Source organism: Odontesthes bonariensis, chromosome 11 (genome assembly GCF_027942865.1).
Source record: "Odontesthes bonariensis isolate fOdoBon6 chromosome 11, fOdoBon6.hap1, whole genome shotgun sequence".
NCBI classification, from domain to species: domain Eukaryota; kingdom Metazoa; phylum Chordata; class Actinopteri; order Atheriniformes; family Atherinopsidae; genus Odontesthes; species Odontesthes bonariensis.
This window is the reverse complement of record NC_134516.1, coordinates 30,893,689-30,914,621: the sequence shown is the minus strand read 5'-3', so window position 1 is coordinate 30,914,621 and position 20,933 is coordinate 30,893,689. Positions and strand designations below refer to the sequence as shown.

Sequence of the window (20,933 nt, the reverse complement as noted above, 5' to 3'; positions counted from 1 at the left end):
ACGTAGAAGCTGGAAATAACATCCTAGATGTTGAGTTTTCACACCGACCCACTCACACATTTAACAAGTTAACTGAGGCCTGTAGAGTCTGAGATGTAGCTCTTATTGGTCCTTTAAAGGAGACATGTTTTTCCCTTTTTGGTACAATTTCCCGAGGTCTTACTGAAATGTATGAGACAGGTCAGGAGCTCCTGGTCTTATTGGCCAAGTTTTTCCCCCAAAAGTGTATTTTATTTCCTAAACATGATGCTTTTCTAACTTTAACCCAGTACTTTTAATGTTTTACACCTTTCGACCAAACGAATGAAGGGAACAACGGTCTCACAGCAGTTCAAAGACTGGTGTCAAACACAAGTCCCGTGTTTAGGAGATGGCTGACTGTCCTCTGCATCCTTTTTAATCTCCTGACTTGGTCAGTATTACTTGTTGATAATCCAGCGGTGCAGGATGATGTTTCCTGTTAGTTTTGGCAGAACTGGTGCTCAGCTGCTGGCACAGAGGAATAACTGGCCCAGCAAAGAGCCTCCAACAAATAACCAACCGGATGATCCAGAACTTCCTGCAGCTAAACAAAGAGAAAACAGAGGTCATTGTCAGCTGTTAAAAATCTGAGCTCAGCTTCAGGCTGTGATGTTAAAAAGCACAAAGCAAGCAGGAATCTGGGTGTTATTATGGACTCAGAGCTGAACTTCAGCAGCCAGATCAGGTCAGTTAGGAAGTCAGCCGACTATCACCTGGAGAATATTTCCAGGATTAAAGGACTTCCTTCCCTGGTTACCTGTCAGATTTTATTACTCATTTTAAAAGCTTTGAATAGTTGGACGGTTGCCTCTGTCTATGATCTGTGAACTCCTTACTCCCCTGATTGCTGCTCACACGGCCCACTGTTTAATATAACTGACCTGTTCATTAGATGGAAATGAATCCCTGCATACCCCTAAAAATCACTTTATTTTGAGGCTTTTTCTTAAAATTAAAACCCCACTTTCATAATTACTCAGGACTCTTTGTAAAATGCAAATAAAACCAGAAAGATATGATCTTAGAACTATTAAAAAGTTCTATCTAATTAGAAATAGTGCAAGTTCGGTGCCATCTGTTGGTTTCCTTAGCGAGGAAATAGTTTTTGAATTGCTCTGTATGAATGAATTGGATTCATTCTGAATTGAATGAATTGGATTATAATTACAATGAATTTAACTGCAATTGGCCTGAATTGGACTTTATTACTGAAGTGCCCTGAGATGACATTTGTTGCAATTGTAATAGTTTATTTTGGCAACATTTAAAAAAAAAACTGACATTATTCTGTCTTGGAAAACACTGCTGGTGGAAAACATGATACTGGCTGCTGAAAAACTGGCAGAAGTGGACCTTCCAACGTGACAGTGACAGGAAGTAATCAGCTGAAGTCGTCCAGAGATTAACAGAGAACACAAATCAACATTCTGGAATCCGGACTTCACTTCCATCCAGAATCTGTGGTTGGAACCACAGACCAGAAGAGACAGAACAGAAGCCTTCACAAAGCTGTGATGTCATCACTGTGGTGACATCACAATCGATGTCATCTCTGATCTTGTTTTACATCACAAATTTTATACAGGCCAGACATTTTCACTGCTTTTTCACAGCTGGTCAGGAGTTTATCTGAAGAAACACGTCCCGTTTTTGAAGCATATTTGAAAGTCACAGCAAACGGTTTTCACATTAAAAAACACTTAATTACTATCTTAAATAATCATTTTAACAAACACTTAGAAACAATGCTTACTTGCTATCTTAAAAAGTCATTTTGATTTTAAGTACTTACAAACTACAAGCAAAATGTTTGCTTTATTCTTTCATCAGTTTTATGAACCATGTGGCGCTGTGGCTTAGTTGGTCAAAGTGCCTGTCTTGTAAACAGGAGAACCTGGGTTCAAATCCCAGCAGTGCCTGTGGTCCTTCAGAGCAAGCTATGATTTAGCATGATAAACTGGTTGTTAGCAGGGTTCTACTAAATCCTTTTCACTGGTCCACTTAATGAAAGTGCGTATAAATAGCACACAGCTTTTAAAGTCTCATTTATGCCTATTTTATACTTTCAGAGTGTAATTTTCCTCCGTTCACATAACAAGTCAATTGGTTAGGGTACAGTACGGTGGAGGTTCTCCTCCTGTCACACTACATAACATCAAAATGAATGTACAAACTGTGAAATAGTCAGAGTTAGAGTAAAAGCTGAGGGCAGGACGTCATTTCCTTGAAATATGTAACGGAAAATAATACGCAAAAGCATAAAAAAGCCTTGTAAAAACACAGTAAATGACTTGGCGTGTAATAAGTACACTGCTTCATGAGATCTGGCTGTAACTGGTGAAAGTGACTTCCTCATGAACAGCAGGGTCTGAGTTGAAAACCCAACAATATCTGCAAGATATGATGAAGTTTTGAACCAATTGGAGGCACTTCTACTCATGGCTTTAACTATTCTTGAGGTACAGAATCACAAAAACCACTTCCTGAAGTGGATCCAGTTCCTGCTCTTTATTCTTTCATCAGTTTTATGAACCATGTGGCGCTGTGGCTTAGTTGGTCAAAGTGCCTGTCTAGTAAACAGGAGATCCTGGGTTCAAATCCCAGCAGTGCGTGTGGTCCATCAGAGCTAACTATGACTTAGCATGAGAAACTGGTAGTTAGCAGAGTTCTACTGAATGCTTTGCGTTGTTGGTCTTCATCAAATGATGCACCTTTCAATGAGCATCATGGTTATTATGAGTCTGTTCTTTGGTCAGACTTCATAAAAATGTTTTTAGAAGTCACATTTAGTTTTGGGAAAGTCTCTGGAGCTCATTTTCTGAGGTGGTTCCAGTTCCTGCTCTTTATTCTTTCATCAGTTTTATGAACCATGTGGCGCTGTGGCTTAGTTGGCCAAAGTGCCTGTCTAGTAAACAGGAGATCCTGGGTTCAAATCCCAGCAGTGCCTTAAGGTGTTATTTTGTACGTCAACATGGTGCCATAACTGTTTACAGCAGTGCTTCAGGAGTGCTGGACTTCCAAAACAGTCTGTACTTGGAGGCACTTCATCTCATGGCTTTAACTATTCTTGCGTTACATAAGATTGAACTTCGACTATATCCAATGTTTTCACACATGAAGATAATTTGAATAACATCAAGCCTTGATTTATGCAGAGATCACATGAATTTCGGAAATAGATCACAAAAACCACTTCCTGAGGTGGTTCCAGTTCCTGCTTTTTATTCTTTCATCAGTTTTATGACCCATGTGGCCTTGTGGCTTAGTTGGTCAAAGTGCTTGTCTTGTAAACAGGAAATCCTGGGTTCAAATCCTAGCAGTGCCTTAAGGTGTTATTATGTACATCAACATGGTGCCATAACTGTTTGTAGCAGTGCTTCAGGAGTGCTGGGCCCTCATTTATCAAGCGTTCTTAGGAACAGATCTGTGCGTAAAGCGTGCGTGCGATCATTCCTGAGCAAAGTGTGGGATTTATGAACGTGTACTTGAACTTAGAAATGTGCCTAAATCTACGCACAGCTTTGACCATGCTTACGCACATTGCCTAGTGGTACAATTACGAAACTGCAAATGGTGTTGATCGCTGCACAGGGGAATATTACAATGTTCATTCAATTGTTGCATTACAGTATGTCTGACGGCATTTGGGTCCGTGTAGCCTATGCAATTCCAAATCACGGTGCATTAGACCTACCTGGCGTTCATTGCATTTCATTCAGAGTGTAACAATAATTGTTTCACCAGAAGACCTGACAATAATCAGCCTAGTTTAATTGATATGGGTATAAAAGGCACACCGTGGAAAACCGTGCGCTACGGAGTGAGCGCGTGTTTAGGGAGCGTGCAGATTTATTGACAGAAAGCAGTGAGTGGCTTCTAAGCAGGTTCAGATTTCCAAAACATATATTGCTCGACCTCTGCTGTGAATTGGGGCCATTTCTCGAGCGAGAAACTAAGCGCACGCAAGCCATACCTGTGCATACAGGTGCTGTCCACTCTGGGCTTTTTGGCTACAGGTACGTTTCAGCGCGAGGTAGGAGATCGATGCGGCATTTCTCAGCCGTCCATCAGCCGAATTCTGCCCACAGTGTTGGATGGGATCGAGACCCCCCGAAAACATGATTTGGGAAATGTTGGGGGGTCTCTAAAATATTGGCAAAATGTGATTTCCCCTAATGAGTTATGATTGCAGACGCGATGCGTGTGTGGAGGTGTGGAGCCTGTGTGCGTAATTGGCATAAAGCTGTGCTGTTCGCCGCGTATGATTCTGTATTGCTTCTCATGTGTTTTCGAGATCCGCGCTCTGAGTCAATCAAATCATATCAAATCAAATCAAATTTATTTGTATAGCACATTTCATGTACAAACAGTTCAAAGTGCTTTACATAAAATAAAAGCATTGCAGCAAGGAGTGCAAGAAGCATTAAAAATGCGTAAAAGAATATAAAGAGAAACAAATAAAATAATTTAAATGAATTTAAAAACAGGCAACAGTCTAGATAAGTTAAAAGATATTTCATGCATAGACACATGAGAACAGAAATGTCAAGCGCAAGCAAGCAAGTTCCGCTGGCTTTTAAAGGGAATGTTGGTACCATATATGGTTACTTGGGGGCGTTCCATGATGCAAATTAGTCTGCTCGTGCCCGCGCAAGGTGAACTGGCAGGTGTGGTATTTATCATTGCAGATTACCTACCAGTGTGCGTACGACCTGTGTAAGAACGTTTGATGAATGCCGATTTTTTTGTACTTGGGCACATTCTAAATTTCACTCATACGACAGGATTTAGAAGGGATTCTACGCACGAATGATAAATGAGGGCCCTGGACTTCCAAAGCAGTCTGTACTTGGAGGCACTTCATCTCATGGCTTTAACTATTCTTGAGTTACATAAGATTGAACTGGGACTATATCCAATGTTTTCACATATGTGACCTGATCCAGCAAAATGAGTCACAGTGACCCAAATGTCAAAATTGAGATTTTGGTATCAAAAGAAAGGAATGGAAATAAGCTTTAAAATGATACCATAGTCAAAGTCATACGTTGGATGGTTTTCAAAATATGGCCATTTGATTTATGAACTTCCACCCTATTTTTACGATTGAAAACCTGAGAAAATCGCGTTTAAAGTTTTTTGCCCGTTTTATTGTTGATATCTTTCAAAATCCTGTGAATTTAAAGGGATAAACTCTTTATCTTAAAGGTGATAGAGAATGGTTGAATGGGGCATTAATCCTTGTTCTGTGATGTGATATGTAGCCCAAAAAAATTGGTTGGGTCTGTAATGGCTCAGAACCTCCCTAAAAGGCTCTCTGAAACAGCTGTTACTATGCTGGGTTTAGAATGCGTCTCTTTCCGTCGTTTCAGAGCTTATCTGGCAACCTCATTATGAAATGCAGGTTGCCGTTGCTTGATTGGCTGCCCTTGCTCTCACTGAAAACAGAGCTACACAGACTGAAAAGAAAGCTCATAAGAATCAGAATTCGTTTTATTGCCATTGTTAGTGAACAGTGTTCACTAACTAGGAATTTGCTGCGGCGTAAGGTTCAAACATGTAACATAGGATAAAAAATAAAGAATAAAAATGTATGAATATAAAATGTACAAGGTGTGTACAACAATACACAGTATCCAATATACAGAGCAACAACAGTGCAGCTTCATTAGTGCAATTTTAATGATGGTAAAGTGACTGGGCAGGTTACGAGGTGATTATGAAGTGTTCATAAGTCCAACTGCAAGGGGAAAAAACTGTTTTTGTGACGGGAGGTTCTGGTCCGAATGGACCGAAGCCTCCTGCCCGAGGGGAGTGGTGCAAATAGAGAAGGGTCAGCTGTGATCCGACCTGCTCGCCCCATAGTCCTGGAGACGTGCAGCCGAGCACCTTCTCAGCGGAGCGCACAGCTCGCTGCAGTCTGTCTGTCCCTGTCGGAACTGACCTTCTACTGAGCTGCTCGGAACCGTGCAAGCTTTGTGAAACTGTAGTCCGTGAAATGCGCAGCGCAAAGGAAAAGTCGGCGGTTGGGGATGCTGTTAAAAATAAATAAAAGCCATTGATCGCGAACATTGCTTTCCGGGGGAAGAACATGTAACGATCGTAGTCCGCTTTCACAGCCTTGGAAGGCACACCTGTTCCTGTTTCTTGCCGAAGGGGCGTGTCTGAAACGGAGTGGCTGTGGACTTGGGTGCGGGGGGGGGGGGGGGGGGGGGCGATTGCTGAAAAAGTGACGTCACTTTTTCACAAAAATGGGCTTGTAACTCTTATGGGGGATACTCAAAAAAGGGGGAGTACTTGAAACAGAGGTTATGAAACTTGCTGGCACTTCGTGTGTGCTCCCCACAGTGGGGAGACTCAGAACTAACACCAAAAACGGGAAAAAGACGATTTTGATTCTCTATCCCCTTTAAAGCTTAATTTTACCAAAGTTATTTGTACACATATAAAATGGTTTTAAACCAGACTGAAGCCCAAATGATTATAAAATATTTATTTTTGTGCCCACACACACTGCTCCACAGCTCGACATAGCCCTCGTCACCTCATTAATATCAGTCACAGGTTGCTCAATGACTTCATCGTCATCTTCCACATGAGTGGCGAATTCTTGCTCCTTTTCCATATCCGAGTCTTTGACATCGCTGTCATTTTCTTCTTCAGAAGATATCAACTCAGCTCCAAAAAAATCAGTAACTAGCGCTAGCAAGTCTTGCTGTCCAGCAGCAGAGCTAAAATTGGACGCCACGGGAGTTTAAAGCTTTCGCGACTCTACTTTCTTTAGCGAATGACATTTCAAAACAAAAACACATATCAACACACTACACTATACTACAGTACTACACGATACTAATATTGTAATATAAGACGATGACTTTTTTGACAATGACGAATATTGAGAGACTTTCTACGATTAGTTTAGGCTACACCAACACAGATAGCTAGTTTGACAGGAGTGATGGCTGGACCAATCGCGTTCACCAGTCACTCGAAACGTGACTTCCCGCCTATTGTGGGCCTTTGTGTCACTGTTTGTGTCCATTTTTAAGCATTTTGATTGGTTTTATGAAGCTAGCAGCGATAGAGACGTTTCAGAGCTAAAGGGAAATCCTCAGAGGTAATAGGAACGGTAGACGTTAACGGGAGAGGAGTCTGAAGTTCAACCTGTTAAATTTTAACGCATTTAATACAACTTGCAAGTCAACTTGAACTGTCATTTACGTGCCTTTCCTCAATTATATGGACTATACAACTTTGGGAGATTGTTTTTTAATGTCTATTCTTTGAAATTAGCTAAAAAAAAAAATGTTTTAATCCATTGTTTTTTCACGTACCTCAAAATAGAACGTTGCGACTTCCGACTCATTTCGCCAGAGCGGGTCACATATGAAGATAATTTGAATAACATCAAGCCCTGATTTATGCAGAGATCACATGATTTTCGGAAATAAATCACAAAAACCACTTCCTGAGGTGGATCCAGTTCCTGCTCTTTATTCTTTCATCAGTTTTATGAACCATGTGGCGCTGTGGCTTAGTTGGTCAAAGTGCCTGTCTTGTAAACAGGAGATCATGGGTTCAAATCCCACCAGTGCCTGTGGGCCATCAGAGCTAGCTGTGACTTAGCATGATGAACTGGTAGTTAGCAGGGTTCTACTGAATGCTTTGCATTGTTGCTCTTCATCAAATGATGGACCTTTCAATGAGCATCATGGTTATTATGAGTCTGTTCTTTGGTCAGACTTCATAAAAATGTTTTTAGAAGTCACATTTAGTTTTGGGAAAGTCTCTGTAGCTCATTTCCTGAAATGGATCCAGTTCCTGCTCTTTATTCATTCATCAATTCTATGACCCATGTGGCGCTGTGGCTTAGTTGGTCAAAGTGCCTGTCTAGTAAACAGGACATCCTGGGTTCAAATCCCAGCAGTGCCTTTAGGCCTTCAGAGCAAGCTATGACTTAGCATATAAGACAGCTTATTATCAGCTTTCTACTAAATCCTTTTCACTGGTCCACTTAATGAAAGTGCGTATAAATAGCACACAGCTTTTAAAGTCTCATTTATGCCTATTTTATACTTTCAGAGTGTAATTTTCCTCCGTTCACACAACAAGTCAATTGGTTAGGGTACAGTACGGTGGAGGTTCTCCTCCTGTTACACTACATAACATCAAAATGAACGTACAAACCGTGAAATAGTCAGAGTTAGAGTAAAAGCTGAGGGCAGGACGCCATTTCCTTGAAATATGTAGCGGAAAATAATACGCAAAAGCATAAAAAAGCCTTGTAAAAACACAGTAAATGACTTGGCGTGTAATAAGTACACTGCTTCATGAGATCTGGCTGTAACTGGTGAAAGTGACTTCCTCATGAACACCAGGGTCTGAGTTGAAAACCCAACAATATCTGCAAAATATGATGAAGTTTTGAACCAATTGGAGGCACTTCTACTCATGACTTTAACTATTCTTGAGGTACAGAATCACAAAAAACATTTTCTGAGGTGGATCCAGTTCCTGCTCTTTATTCTTTCATCAGTTTTATGAACCGTGTGGCGCTGTGGCTTAGTTGGTCAAAGTGCCTGTCTTGTAAACAGGAGATCCTGGGTTCAAATCCCAGCAGTGCCTTAAGGTGTTATTATGTACATCAACATGGTGCCATAACTGCTTACAGCAGTGCTTCAGGAGTGCTGGACTTCCAAAACAGTCTGTACTTCGAGGCACTTCATCTCATGGCTTTAAAGGAGAACTGCGGTATTTTCAACATTAAGCCTCATTTATGAGTCGTCTGCAATGTTTTAGAACCGCCCTGGGTGGCGGGGACCTGGCGGGGCTGGTAGGCTGCCGCCTCTGGGGGCTCTGCCTGATGCTGTGAAGTTTAGAAAATTGAGGTGACACAGGCAAGCACGCAAGGGGGGGCTTGCAACCGCGCAAGGGCTTGCGTTTCTTCTTGCGTCTTGCTTTGCGTCTTGCGTTACCGACTATAAACCAGGCTTTAATTAGCCCAGTAGCATGCTCACTATGCTCACTAAGCAGTTGTTGTGCTGTCCTGTGGTTTAAGGTCACCTGTGTATTATATGAGATTGCTGCTGCTTGTGTTTTTTGTTTTTTTTTGTTTGTGTGTTTGTTCTCTGCTTGTCTGCTTACAGGTGCTCCTGGTGCTTCTCAGGTTGGATTCCCCACAAAAGCCGTGAATCGTCTTCAGTTTTGTTTTTACAGGTGTAGCAGCTGGTTGTCGGATTTTTAATTGTTTTTTATGTTTGTCTCTTCATGTTTCTGTTCTTTTTTTCTCTTCTTTGCTCTCCCTCTCTCTCTGTCCCCCGGTCCGGTTCGGCACTATTATCATATCATGTTAAATATTGTAACAAAAATAAATAAATAAAAATGAGGAGTTGATGGGCATCAAGGGGAGCTTTACATTCATAAAGCTTCCCTTGGCATAGCAAATGTGTTTAGCATAAACGGTATTCAGATTACAATTCTGCTGCCATAATGCTGGACAGGACAAGGGAAAAAAAAAAAAAAAGAACCCCCCTCACCGTTTTTTTTTATTTTACTGCTGTCTCCGGTATTTGCCTAATTTTGAAACGTCCGTTTTCAAAATCATCAACTCACCGGAGTGGTTACTGGTGTGCACTGGTAATCCATATCAAATTTCGTTGCGAAAAGTTGCTTCTGTCGTGTTTTATTTGACATTTTGTACTGGATGTTCATTGATATTACTCCGCCACCGCTAAGAAAATAGTGCGAGCATGAACGAGCTGCCAAATAAAACACGACAGAAGCAACTTTTCGCAACGAAATTTGATATGGATTACCAGTGTACACCAGTAACCACTCCGGTGAGTTGATGATTTTGAAAACGGACGTTTATGTGTGCTTTTATGGACCTCTTAGGACATGCACCATGCTTGCCATTCTGAAGCAGGTTGAGAAGAATCAAAATTAGGCAAATACCGGAGACAGCAGTAAAATTAAAAAAAACGGTGAGGGGGGTTCTAAAACATTGCAGACGACTCATAAATGAGGCTTAATGTTGAAAATACCGCAGTTCTCCTTTAACTATTCTTGAGGTACAAAAGATTGAACTGGGACTTAATCCAATGTTTTCACATATAGAGATTATTTGAATAACATCAAGCCCTGATTTATGCAGAGATCACATGAATAGTGGAAATAAATCACAAAAACCACTTCCTGAGGTGGATCCAGTTCCTGCTCTTTATTCTTTCATCAGTTTTATGAACCATGTGGTGCTGTGGCTTAGTTGGTCAAAGTGCCTGTCTAGTAAACAGGAGATCCTGGGTTCAAATCCCAGCAGTGCCTGTGGTCCTTCAGAGCTAGCTATGACTTATCAAGTAACTGTCTTCACGTGATAAACTTCAAACTTTCGAAGCTATAATTAGGTCTACATTTTAATGCAGTTGTGTGTATCTGCATATTATGACCTCTTAATCCAGAGAAAAGCAGATGGTTTTGCGCTACTGGGCGCTTAACGGGCTGCTGTGTGCGCTCCCGCAGCGGCAAATCAGATTCTGACAGACAATCACTTTTTGCCACAACACCGGCACGAGGAAACTAGAGCACAGGGAATGGGGAGGCGAACATTGGGAAACAAAGGCAAGATAAGAACACAGAAAAACTTGCACTGGAGTCAGCTTAATTACCACGAGGAGATTTAGTCGAAGGAGAAGTTTGTCTCTCCTGTGTGAAAGAGCTGGATACATGCCTTTGAGCTTGTATTGAACAATTTTTTCACATTATTTTGGATCCATTGTCGTGATCAAGAGTTGTCTTAATAAAGTTTAAATAAAGACTTAATAAAATTCATAAATATCCGTAAAATCTCAACTATTAGCACACAAATGATGACATCACCTCATTTGCATAATTAACGCTGGCATAACTCCAGGTCCTAAAAAGTAAGCACAGACTACAGAATATATGGGGATGGGCGTCTTAATGGCAAATTATATTTTCACAAGAAACAGAACATATTATTTGGAAAGGAGGACGCTCCAAAATTTTGTTAAAGGGGATAGAGAATCAAAATCATCTTTTTCACGTTTTTGGTGTTAGTTCTGAGTCTCCCCGCTGTGGGGAGTACACACGAAGCGCCAGCAAGTGTCAGAACCTCTGTTTCAAGTACTCCCCTTTTTTGAATTGATCCCAGAAAAAGTGCCAATCTGTTTTTGAGCAAAAGTGATGTCACTTTTTCAGCAATCGCCCCCCCCACACCCAAATCCACAGCCACTCCGTTTCAGACACGCCCCTTCGGCGAGAAACAGGAACAGGTGTGCCTTCCAAGGCTGTGAAAGCGGACTACGATCGTTACATGTTCTTCCCCCGGAAAGCAATGTTCGCGATCAATGGCTTTTATTTATTTTTAACAGCATCCCCAGTACATACAACCGCCGACTTTTCCTTTGCGCTGCGCATTTCACAGAGTACAGTTTCACAAACCTTGCACGATTCCGAGCAGGCTTCAGTCTGAATTTTGCTCAGTAGAGGGTCAGTTCCGACAGGGACAGACAGACTGCAGCGAGCTGTGCGCTCCGCTGAGAAGCTGATCGGCTGCAGCCTCCCATCTATCCATGACCTGCACGTCTCCAGGACTATGGGGCGAGCAGGTCGGATCACAGCTGACCCTTCTCTATTTGCACCGCTCCCCTCGGGCAGGAGGCTTCGGTCCGTTCGGACCAGAACCTCCCGTCACAAAAACAGTTTTTTCCCCCTTGCAGTTGGACTTATGAACACTTCATAATCACCTCATAACCTGCCCAGTCACTTTACCATCATTAAAACTGCACTAATGAAGCTGTACTGTTGTTGCTCTGTATATTGGATACTGTGTATTGTTGTACACACCTTGTATATTTTATATTAATATATTTTTATTCTTTATTTTTTATTATTATATCCTATGTTACATGTTTGCACCTTACGCCGCAGCAAATTCCTAGTTAGTGAACACTGTTCACTAACAATGGCAATAAAACGAATTCTGATTCTGATTCTGAACAAAATCAACCCCAGTGTTATAAATTGGCTTTATTCTTAGACTTTATGTATTCATATTATGTAGTTCTCTAGATAAACTATTTTCCTAGTTTGTACGGTACACTCTGCTCATACAACGCAAATGTATGTCCAACACTTTAAGATGACGTAGCGGGATAAAATAACTGGGTCAGATAAAGCGTCTCTTAGGACAGATAGGTCTGGTGCAGTAGATGCACGCCTGAAACAACACGCACACACATCGCTTATCACATCCAAAGAACATGACGAAGATGGTGGATGGCCTGCTCACAGCATGAGTAAATATTCAATGATGCGTCGTCAAATGTAGGTACAACCTCTGAGATAAGGGTGAACATAAATATGAAATGTTTCCAGATCTCGGGACTTGGTCGGACGGATTTCATGCGAGAGCTCTGTCTCTCCAAATCCAGCGCTGATACTTAACCTGTGACCTCCAATAAATGCTTTGTTTAACTTAAGACTGCTCCAACTGGTTCTTGGGCTTCCAATATAAAGAATCGGGCTAACACTGTAAGTGACACAAATACAGGACATTAAACATTATTCCACTTTTCCTCACTGAAAAATATCAGTGTCACTTCCACATTCATCACTACAATTTTAAAAAGATTGTGAAACCAAACAACACGACCGAATGGATCCTAAAGTGATATCTGACAATGACAATCACATGTGGCATCACATATAATCTGATCTTATTCATAATTTATTGTAATCATATACTTTCATTTTAAAGTAGATCAGACTTTATATTAAATACCCTTTGCAAACAACTTAAGTGTAAAGACTTCACATGCGGCACCATATATACATGCACAGGTAAAACTGCAGTGATGCATAAGGACCCCACAACTATCTGAGCACTTCATGAGTTCCATCATTTTTTGCTTTTGACAGAAAGGCAAGTTACATGAAGCGGGCATCCTGACGATGTGCTGCTGTTTTTCATGATGTGAGATGAGATACTTTACTGTCTTTGTGTGAACACTCATTGTACCAGGTTACATGTATTCTGTTCAAAATCCTCAGTCATAGGCCATTGATACCTTGTGTGCTTGAATAGAAGGTAATTGACTGCTTGGTTTTGGAAGATGTTTCAGCTTTCTTCTGAATGAGCTATTCAAATGCTAAATCCCCTGGTGGGGCGTTCAAGGCTTAGAAGCTGTTGGTTTTAACATTCATACTTCAGAGTCGTTGAAGTCCCAGTTGTGTCACCAACACACCGACCATCCGTTGGTCGTCTGGAACCGACCACATGAATGGAGAATGAAATAGCCTATTCATATGTAAAACCTGAAACAATCAGGCACTTAATAGATTTTGCATACCATGGAGCTTACCTCTTTTCATCACTTTCAAGAGCAGCTGTGGTTTCCTTGTGTCCTCTTCCATTCCTTTGCTTCATTTCACACTTTCTTTGGGGCGCCCCTGTGAGATGAATATTAAAAAACCTTATTCAGTGCATTTTATGAGTAAATGATACTTGCATCTATAGGAAAATGAAGATATTGACAGAGTTATTACATTAATACTAAGACTTACACTTATATTTTAATACTAAAGCTTATACTTCTATCTTAGTATATTTTTTACTTCTTTCTGCCACAAAGTACTAATACTTAGTTTATCTTGATCCAAGTACAGAATAAGGTCAAGTCATTGACTCATGCTTACATTTAATTTGCCAGACATTACCCCTGTTATATAATTACATGTTCAACATCATGTAGTACTGGAGTTTAAAAGTTTACAGTAAATAGTACATGTGCTCGACTGCATAGTGATCATGATATTTTAAGTAAATGTATGTGACAATATAGAACTTGTAAAGTAAAAAAAAGAGCGTATATGGTGTTTCAATAATATAATTTATTAGAGGATGAAAAGTATCTGAACATTAAGAATAATTACCTAGATAATGTAATTGAAGAAGCTGACCGAGGACACGCCCCATTAGAATGGTGGGAAACAGTTAAAAAAAAGATCTATACACTACAGTATCAATAGGAAATGGGAAAATGATATTCTAAAAAGGCAAATGTAGATGCTAAGCCAATGCTTTAAGCCACTGAGGTGTTTCCATATTAAAACCTTGTTGACGCGCTTGGACCATACCATGACGGATGAATAAGAATCCTGTTGTCTTTGAGTTTTGATGCAAACAACTCCATTTAATTTGCATCTCATGCTCTAAATCACATATCTCATGGTTACATCCGCACGGAGCACAAAGTGATGCTGCACAGCGGTCAAAAACTGTTTGTTATTCCGGAAACACCTGACGACCCCCCAAAAATACATGCAATATATAGGCTGACCCACCAATCACAATCCGACAATTACACACAACAATCAACATAGATCTGCTCTTACAGCAAATAAGAGTCAAATTCAGGTTGAGCAACAATTATTGGGATGACCCAAGAAGGGATTGTAGCAAATGGTCAATACTCAAAGAGCACCTCAACTTAATAGAAAAAACAAAGCAAAGGTGCAAGTATTAGAGCAAGAGCGAAAGACTTATTAGAAAGGTAAAGATCCACGGCTTATTTTCTGGGCTTAGAAAATCAGTAAAAATGGACGACTTAGCACTATTCAGACTCTTTGTAGGAACCATATAGGAATTGTATCCCCTAACACGGGAGCGCACAGTCGCTCAGTGGAGCTGGCTCCTCCTTATTATGCTTGATTGCACCCATGTTCAGAGAAAATAACAGTATGCAGGTCACTTAAGTTATTGTTTGGTGGTTGCTGTTGTCAGTGAGGTTTTGCTAAGTCTCTCATCGTCACAGCTGGTGAACCAGACGTCTGAACACAGACTGATGCAGACACTGAACTCGAGGAATATGGGTGAGATAAGAATTTATTAACCAGAGAGTAAGTGGAGGGTCGAGAGCTGAATCCAGGTGGACACATTAAAGCAAATCAGAGATCTCTTTTTCATTCTAAAGATCTTCAAAGAAAACATGTCAACAATCCAGAAGTTAGTCCGCTCACCCTGTGCCTTCTGTTGGTGAGAGCTTTGGCCCTCCGATCCTCTTCCATCCTGTTGTCCTCAGTCAACTTAGGTGCTGTTTACACATACCCGGGTATTTTGAAAAATGAAGACCTTTCCCTTCGTTTGTGCCTTTCGTTTATACACAAACAGAGTTTTTTCCTCCGAAAACGAAGCTAAAAAAAAACTCCGGCAAAAGTGGAGATTTTTTAAAAACTCTGTTTAGCGTTTGTGTGTAAACTGGTTGAAAGAGACGAAAACGGAGTTTTCAGAATGGAATGCGGAGTTGTCGTCATAGTACAGAGCCCCGCCCCTATCCGCCATATTGGCAGGAGCGTGATAACGCCATCTATTGTTTATCTGGCAAGCATGGAGGTACTAGCAGCATTTCTGTTGTTGAGAGCTATACTCGCTTGTGTGATTTTGAAAATTACAGTCATACAATGTATTGAACAATAAAGACATTTTTCACAGCTTTAGCAGTTTTATAGTCCAGCGCCACGTGTAAAAGTAGCTCAGTCTCGCTATCAGTCCACACACATGAGCCTGGCGCCATATTTTCTTCTTGAAAAGGATCCGGAAGTTCTTCCTGTCAGCGGTTCTCTATTAGGCTTCTGATTGGCTTGTGTGGAATTCTCATTGTTCTAACACTGCCACCGTCAGGCTTGGCGTAATTTAACAGCTCCTGATAGTGTATCAATGTAGACGTGGATTTTTTTTAAAACGGGGCTGTGTGCACCAAGTTTTTTTTTAAAACGAAGGTTAGAAAATATGCGTTTATCAAAATACCCGGGTATGTGTAAACAGCACCTTGGATTCCCTTTTGATGTTCTCAAAGTATCTGTTGCAGGCTCCTGTGAACACAAACAGTGACACATGTCAATATGTGACAGAGCTTTTCAACCAATTGTCATTCTTTCTTTGGAGAGAGAAATATTTGTAATGAAAAGGTCTGTGCAGGAAAGTCTCATGTAGTGTGGACCACAACGTTTTCCTGAACCTGCAATCAGAACTTAACTGTTCTGTTGCATTTCGTCTTTTAGTGGAAGTAAACAGGAACCTCATGCTTTGTTGCACAGTGGTAACTTTCTACTTTGATCTATAATTTTATCTATTAGCATAGTTATTATGCCAATACTCTTTTCAAACATCATGAAAAAAATAAAAATTCACTAAAAACTAAAGCGAGGGTCTCGGTTGGTTAAACCAGTTTGACTTCTTATCAAAGAGGAGTCGTATTCCTCCTCATCCGTACCTGTCTGTGAGACTGTGACTGCGCTGTTGTGCTCAGACGTGAACCTGCAGATTACATTTCAGAAATCAGAAAAACCAGGCAACATAAAACAGGACTTATATCAAAAAGCTGCTCTGACAGATTGTTGGTGAGTTCTGACTGACTATTTAAAAAAAGTGCCATTATTTTTGGGTCTGAGTCCATTTAAGATGGACTAAAGCATCATAAGAAAATGGTCTGATGAATAAATAACCACTGAAGGTGATGCTGCTGTACCCTCTGAGCAGAAAGTTTATATCATCAATCTTGTAATCAGACGACAGACTATTAAATGGTGACGGATGTCTTACCTCTCATTTCCCCTGTGTTTGTGTCCATCCTCCAGACTCCTGTGGATCCTCTTTACCTCACGCTAAAAAAGCCAACATCACAGACGGAGAAAAGTTACATCATGAAAGAGAAAAAGATTCTTGAAACTTTCTGTGAACAAACCAAGAAGCTCAATAAATAAGTCTCCACCTCATTACAGTGTTTCATATTTCTGTCTGAATAAGTTTTTGTTTGCATCCGTGTGGCTGTGGACATGTTTGATCTGAGGGAACTTCAGATTGATACCTCACCAGTGAAGAACTGAATGTAGAACAGGGTGTTGGTGTAAAAGACCACTCTGATGCTCATAAGTCCGTACTCCCACCAACTGGTTTAAAACTGAATAATCCTTTCAGATGGGAGATGAAACGTCTTCGAGAACCAAGAAGAAGAAGAAGTTGTCCTTATTCAGGCTCTTACCCACAACATTGTCACCATGAGGAACCTTTCCAATCAGTAAACCTTCTTCTAAAAGAGTCGCCCTGAACAGCTGCCTCCAACTCCTCTGAGGGACACACCTGCTGAACTGGTCATTGACATTAAGATAAAAAGGCTGTAGACAGACCCAAACTCCTGCGTTGGAGATGAACCCTCTGTGTAATGCTTCATGAAAGAATATTATAAAATAACAATGATTTTAACCCTCTGTGATTATACTGGGGCAGCTGCTTATCTGAACGGTTGCATATGTCACTGTGATCTATGTCACTAATGTCCAAAGACATGTGAGCTGTGTTTAGATTTAGCCAAAAGCTGAAGTGGAGAAGAAGATCTTGGAATAAAGAAAGTGGAAAGGCTGGTGCACAGTTTTTACAGTAATGAATGACACACAGTGGTTCCAACGGCGCCCTGGGGCTGTTCACATCTGGTCTTAACCTGATCAGACGAGTGAACTAAGTACATCTGTGAACACGTTCAACAAGGATTCAGGACACATTCTATCTGCATTCTGATGGTAATGTGAACCATTCCATCCAGGGACCATACTCTGAGTATCCAGGGTTATTTTCACCAGTTGTGTTGATACTGATAGAGTTGTATCAGTATTACAACAGAATCACAAGTATCTCAGCCTCATTATGTTGGACCTGAGCTCACATATACACAGGAGTTGTGAAGCCAAATAAGCTGAGAAACTATAAGTTTGTGTCTTTTGTGTTATTCCATGTGAAAGTGTCCATATATCCTGGTTTTTACTTCAGTATTTCCACACACTGAACTGCAGACGTAAATGAGCTTCAGAAGCGGACAGATTGTTGTGGTGGGACAACATGAAAACATAGACGCTGACGCTTTTCTGAATATATATTTGATGGAAAAGCAGAAGAAGACGATACTGGGAGCCCTGAGGAACTTCCTGATCCATGAAATCCAGCAGCTCTTTTCTCCACAATGTGGAAGCCTCTCGGCCAAACTCGGCCAAAGTTCTCCCAGGAACTGCCGAGCTACAAACAGCTGGTGACATGTGGGACAACAACAGAGGCAAGGGACAAGCTTCAGGACTGCATGGAGTCTACTGACTGGGAGTCCCTGAGGGGCCCTCAGGATGACAACGGGAGCTTTGCTGACACATCAGCTTCTGTGAGCAGGTCTGCCTCCAACCAAAACCATCACAAGGTGCAATAACCTAAAGCCCTGGTTCTCCAAGCAGCTCAGAGGGCTCAGGCGCCGGAAAGAGCAGGCGGACAGAGAGGACACATTCAGGCTGGTGAGACAGTATCCCAGGAAGGCCATCAAAAATGCTAAAGAGGACTATAGAGGCAGACTGGAGCGTGATTCAGGCACCAACGACCCTGCAGTTGTGTGGAGGACCCTCAGAACCATCACAAACTACAAAGGTAGAAGCCCTGTGGTCGCCCCCTCCCCCGGGTTAGCTGACCATCTCAACACCTTCTACACCAAGTTTGAGAGCCCACCTGCTGCTCCATTGTCTCCACTCCCCTCCCCCTTCTCACAGGCACTGAAACTTACAATAAGTGTATTCAACAACATATTTTAATGTATTCTCTGTGTAAATTCTCCCAGAAAGGTATGTTTTGTGTATGTTTTTCTGTCACTTCAGTAAAATGGCAGGCAGAGGACAGTGAAAGTGCTTGTGGAACTTGGACAATGATGTACAAAACAGGAGAATGTATTATTTTTTATTCAGAAATAACAGTTTCTCAACAGTTTTCGGTTTTAATCGATTCATTTTTTTTCTGACACCACTTCTCCTGCCTTTGAAAACACAAAGTGCTGAAGTCAGCATGAACAAAGTCAACATGTAGAAATTGTGATAGGGCGTCTGTAATATTAAAATGACTTACCTTGGCTGGGTGAAGCTCCAGTTTCCATGGTAACGCCTTAGCATGAATGAGTGTTGTTGTTGTACCCCAACTGCTTGGAACACAATAAACACCTCACCTATGAATACATTAAGGTGCCGTTTACACATACCCGGGTATTTTGAAAAACGAAGACCTTTCCCTTCGTTTGTGCCTTTCGTTTATACACAAACGGAGTTTTTTCCTCCGAAAACGAAGCTAAAAAAAAACTCCGGCAAAAGTGGAGATTTTTTAAAAACTCCGTTTAGCGTTTGTGTGTAAACTGGTTGAAAGAGACGAAAACGGAGTTTTCAGAATGGAATGCGGAGTTGTCGTCATAGTACAGAGCTCCGCCCCTATCCGTCATGTTGGCAGGATGCTAGCGTGATAACGCCATTCATTGTTTATCTGGCAAGCATGGAGGTACTAGCAGCATTTCTGTTGTTGAGAGCTATACTCGCTTGTGTGATTTTGAAAATTACAGTCATACAATGTATTGAACAACAAAGACATTTTTCACGGCTTTAGCAGTTTTATAGTCCAGCGCAATGTGTAAAAGTAGCTCAGTCTCGCTATCAGTCCACACACATGAGCCTGGCGCCATATTTTCTTCTTGAAAAGGATCCGGAAGTTCTTCCTGTCAGCGGTTCTCTATTAGGCTTCTGATTGGCTTGTGTGGAATTCTCATTGTTCTAACACTGCCACCGTCAGGCTTGGCGTAATTTAACAGCTCCTGATAGCGTATTTCTCCGGATCAATGTAGACCTAATTTTTTTTGCAAACAAAGGTTAGAAAATATGCGTTTTTCAAAATACCCGGGTATGTGTAAACGGCGCCTAAGAAACAGTGAAAATACAGTTCTTGATAAGCAAGCCTAATGCATCTGAAATAAATTAGATTTAGCTTACCTCATTAGGAGATATCAAATCAAAATGTTCCCACACGGGGAAATCCTCCTCTTCCTTGCTGGCTCCATCCTCTTACCTATCCTTCTCTCCTCACTCTCCTAAATCTCAAAACTATCTCTCTCTCACTTAACTCCCCAAACTGTCTCCAAACTATATTAAAGCTATCTAAACTCTAGTATCCAAACTATCAAAACTCTATCCAACATGAACTGACCGCAACTTTCCAAAAACCCACATTTTAAATAGAGACTGAGGGGTTTATAATCCTGTCAAAAAATCTGAACCGCTTCTGGAAGCAGTCATGTGGTACGGCCGTTGAGCGAGAGTCTGACGTCATAGTTTCCAGCTCCTCCCCTAAATGAAGCAAGCCGTCCCCTTCATAACTCAACAGCTTCGGCTCATCTCGGAGCAACTCTACAGGAAGCTGCAGGTAAGTCCAGAAAATAATACATGTTGCGGTCAAACATTTTCAGAAATGTCTTCAAAGTGCTCTGTGTCGTTGGTTTGATTCCTGCTCCTGGACACGGGCAGTGAGAACATGTACCAGAGTGTAAAAAAGTTTAAATAACCTGGCTGCTATTCATAGTTAGCATGTCGTGCTAATGCTAATGCGCTGCAAACCATTGTACTCAAAGCTGTGCACAGTACCAGAAACACAACCTCAGCTATAGATTTCAATAAGCCGGCCAGATGGCCAAATAAAATGGAGCTTTATCCTTTTAGCTGTGTGTGAAACATACTTCTGGGCCCTTTTCTTCCTTTTTTCTAACCTTTTGGGGCACTTTTTGACCATCCTGTCACATTTCCCACTAAAGCTGCAGTTTTCTTAACTTCTTTCTGTAGTTTTGCTGAAATCTTTTGTGATTTTAAAAAGTTTGATGATCAATGTCAAATGTAGAATGGTTCTTTCCAGACTTATCTGAGCATCATTTGGCTTTTTGATAGAAGTGTGCAGCCAAAACATGTGATTTGATGTGTTTAACGTACACAATATGCCATATTTCATGATTAGATCTTAAAATGGGACTTAATTATGCTCAATATAAATCCTTTAATTACAT

The 20,933-nt window shown here is 41.1% G+C and overlaps 1 protein-coding gene and 8 non-coding genes across 9 annotated transcripts in view; 8 read left to right on the top strand and 1 right to left on the bottom strand.

The window, feature by feature from the left end:
• The window catches only part of LOC142391905 (NLR family CARD domain-containing protein 3-like), a 418,516-nt gene that overhangs the window by 282,555 nt on the left and 115,028 nt on the right, over positions 1-20,933 (bottom strand). The window lies entirely within an intron of this gene.
• trnat-ugu (transfer RNA threonine (anticodon UGU)) lies at positions 1,867-1,940 on the top strand. The gene has a single exon. It is a non-coding gene; the product is annotated as a tRNA-Thr (tRNA).
• On the top strand, positions 2,560-2,633 carry trnat-agu (transfer RNA threonine (anticodon AGU)). Its single transcript has one exon. It is a non-coding gene; the product is annotated as a tRNA-Thr (tRNA).
• On the top strand, positions 2,895-2,968 carry trnat-agu (transfer RNA threonine (anticodon AGU)). The gene has a single exon. It is a non-coding gene; the product is annotated as a tRNA-Thr (tRNA).
• trnat-ugu (transfer RNA threonine (anticodon UGU)) lies at positions 3,273-3,346 on the top strand. The gene has a single exon. It is a non-coding gene; the product is annotated as a tRNA-Thr (tRNA).
• trnat-ugu (transfer RNA threonine (anticodon UGU)) lies at positions 7,545-7,618 on the top strand. The gene has a single exon. It is a non-coding gene; the product is annotated as a tRNA-Thr (tRNA).
• On the top strand, positions 7,880-7,953 carry trnat-agu (transfer RNA threonine (anticodon AGU)). The gene has a single exon. It is a non-coding gene; the product is annotated as a tRNA-Thr (tRNA).
• On the top strand, positions 8,573-8,646 carry trnat-ugu (transfer RNA threonine (anticodon UGU)). Its single transcript has one exon. It is a non-coding gene; the product is annotated as a tRNA-Thr (tRNA).
• Positions 10,271-10,344, top strand: trnat-agu (transfer RNA threonine (anticodon AGU)). The gene has a single exon. It is a non-coding gene; the product is annotated as a tRNA-Thr (tRNA).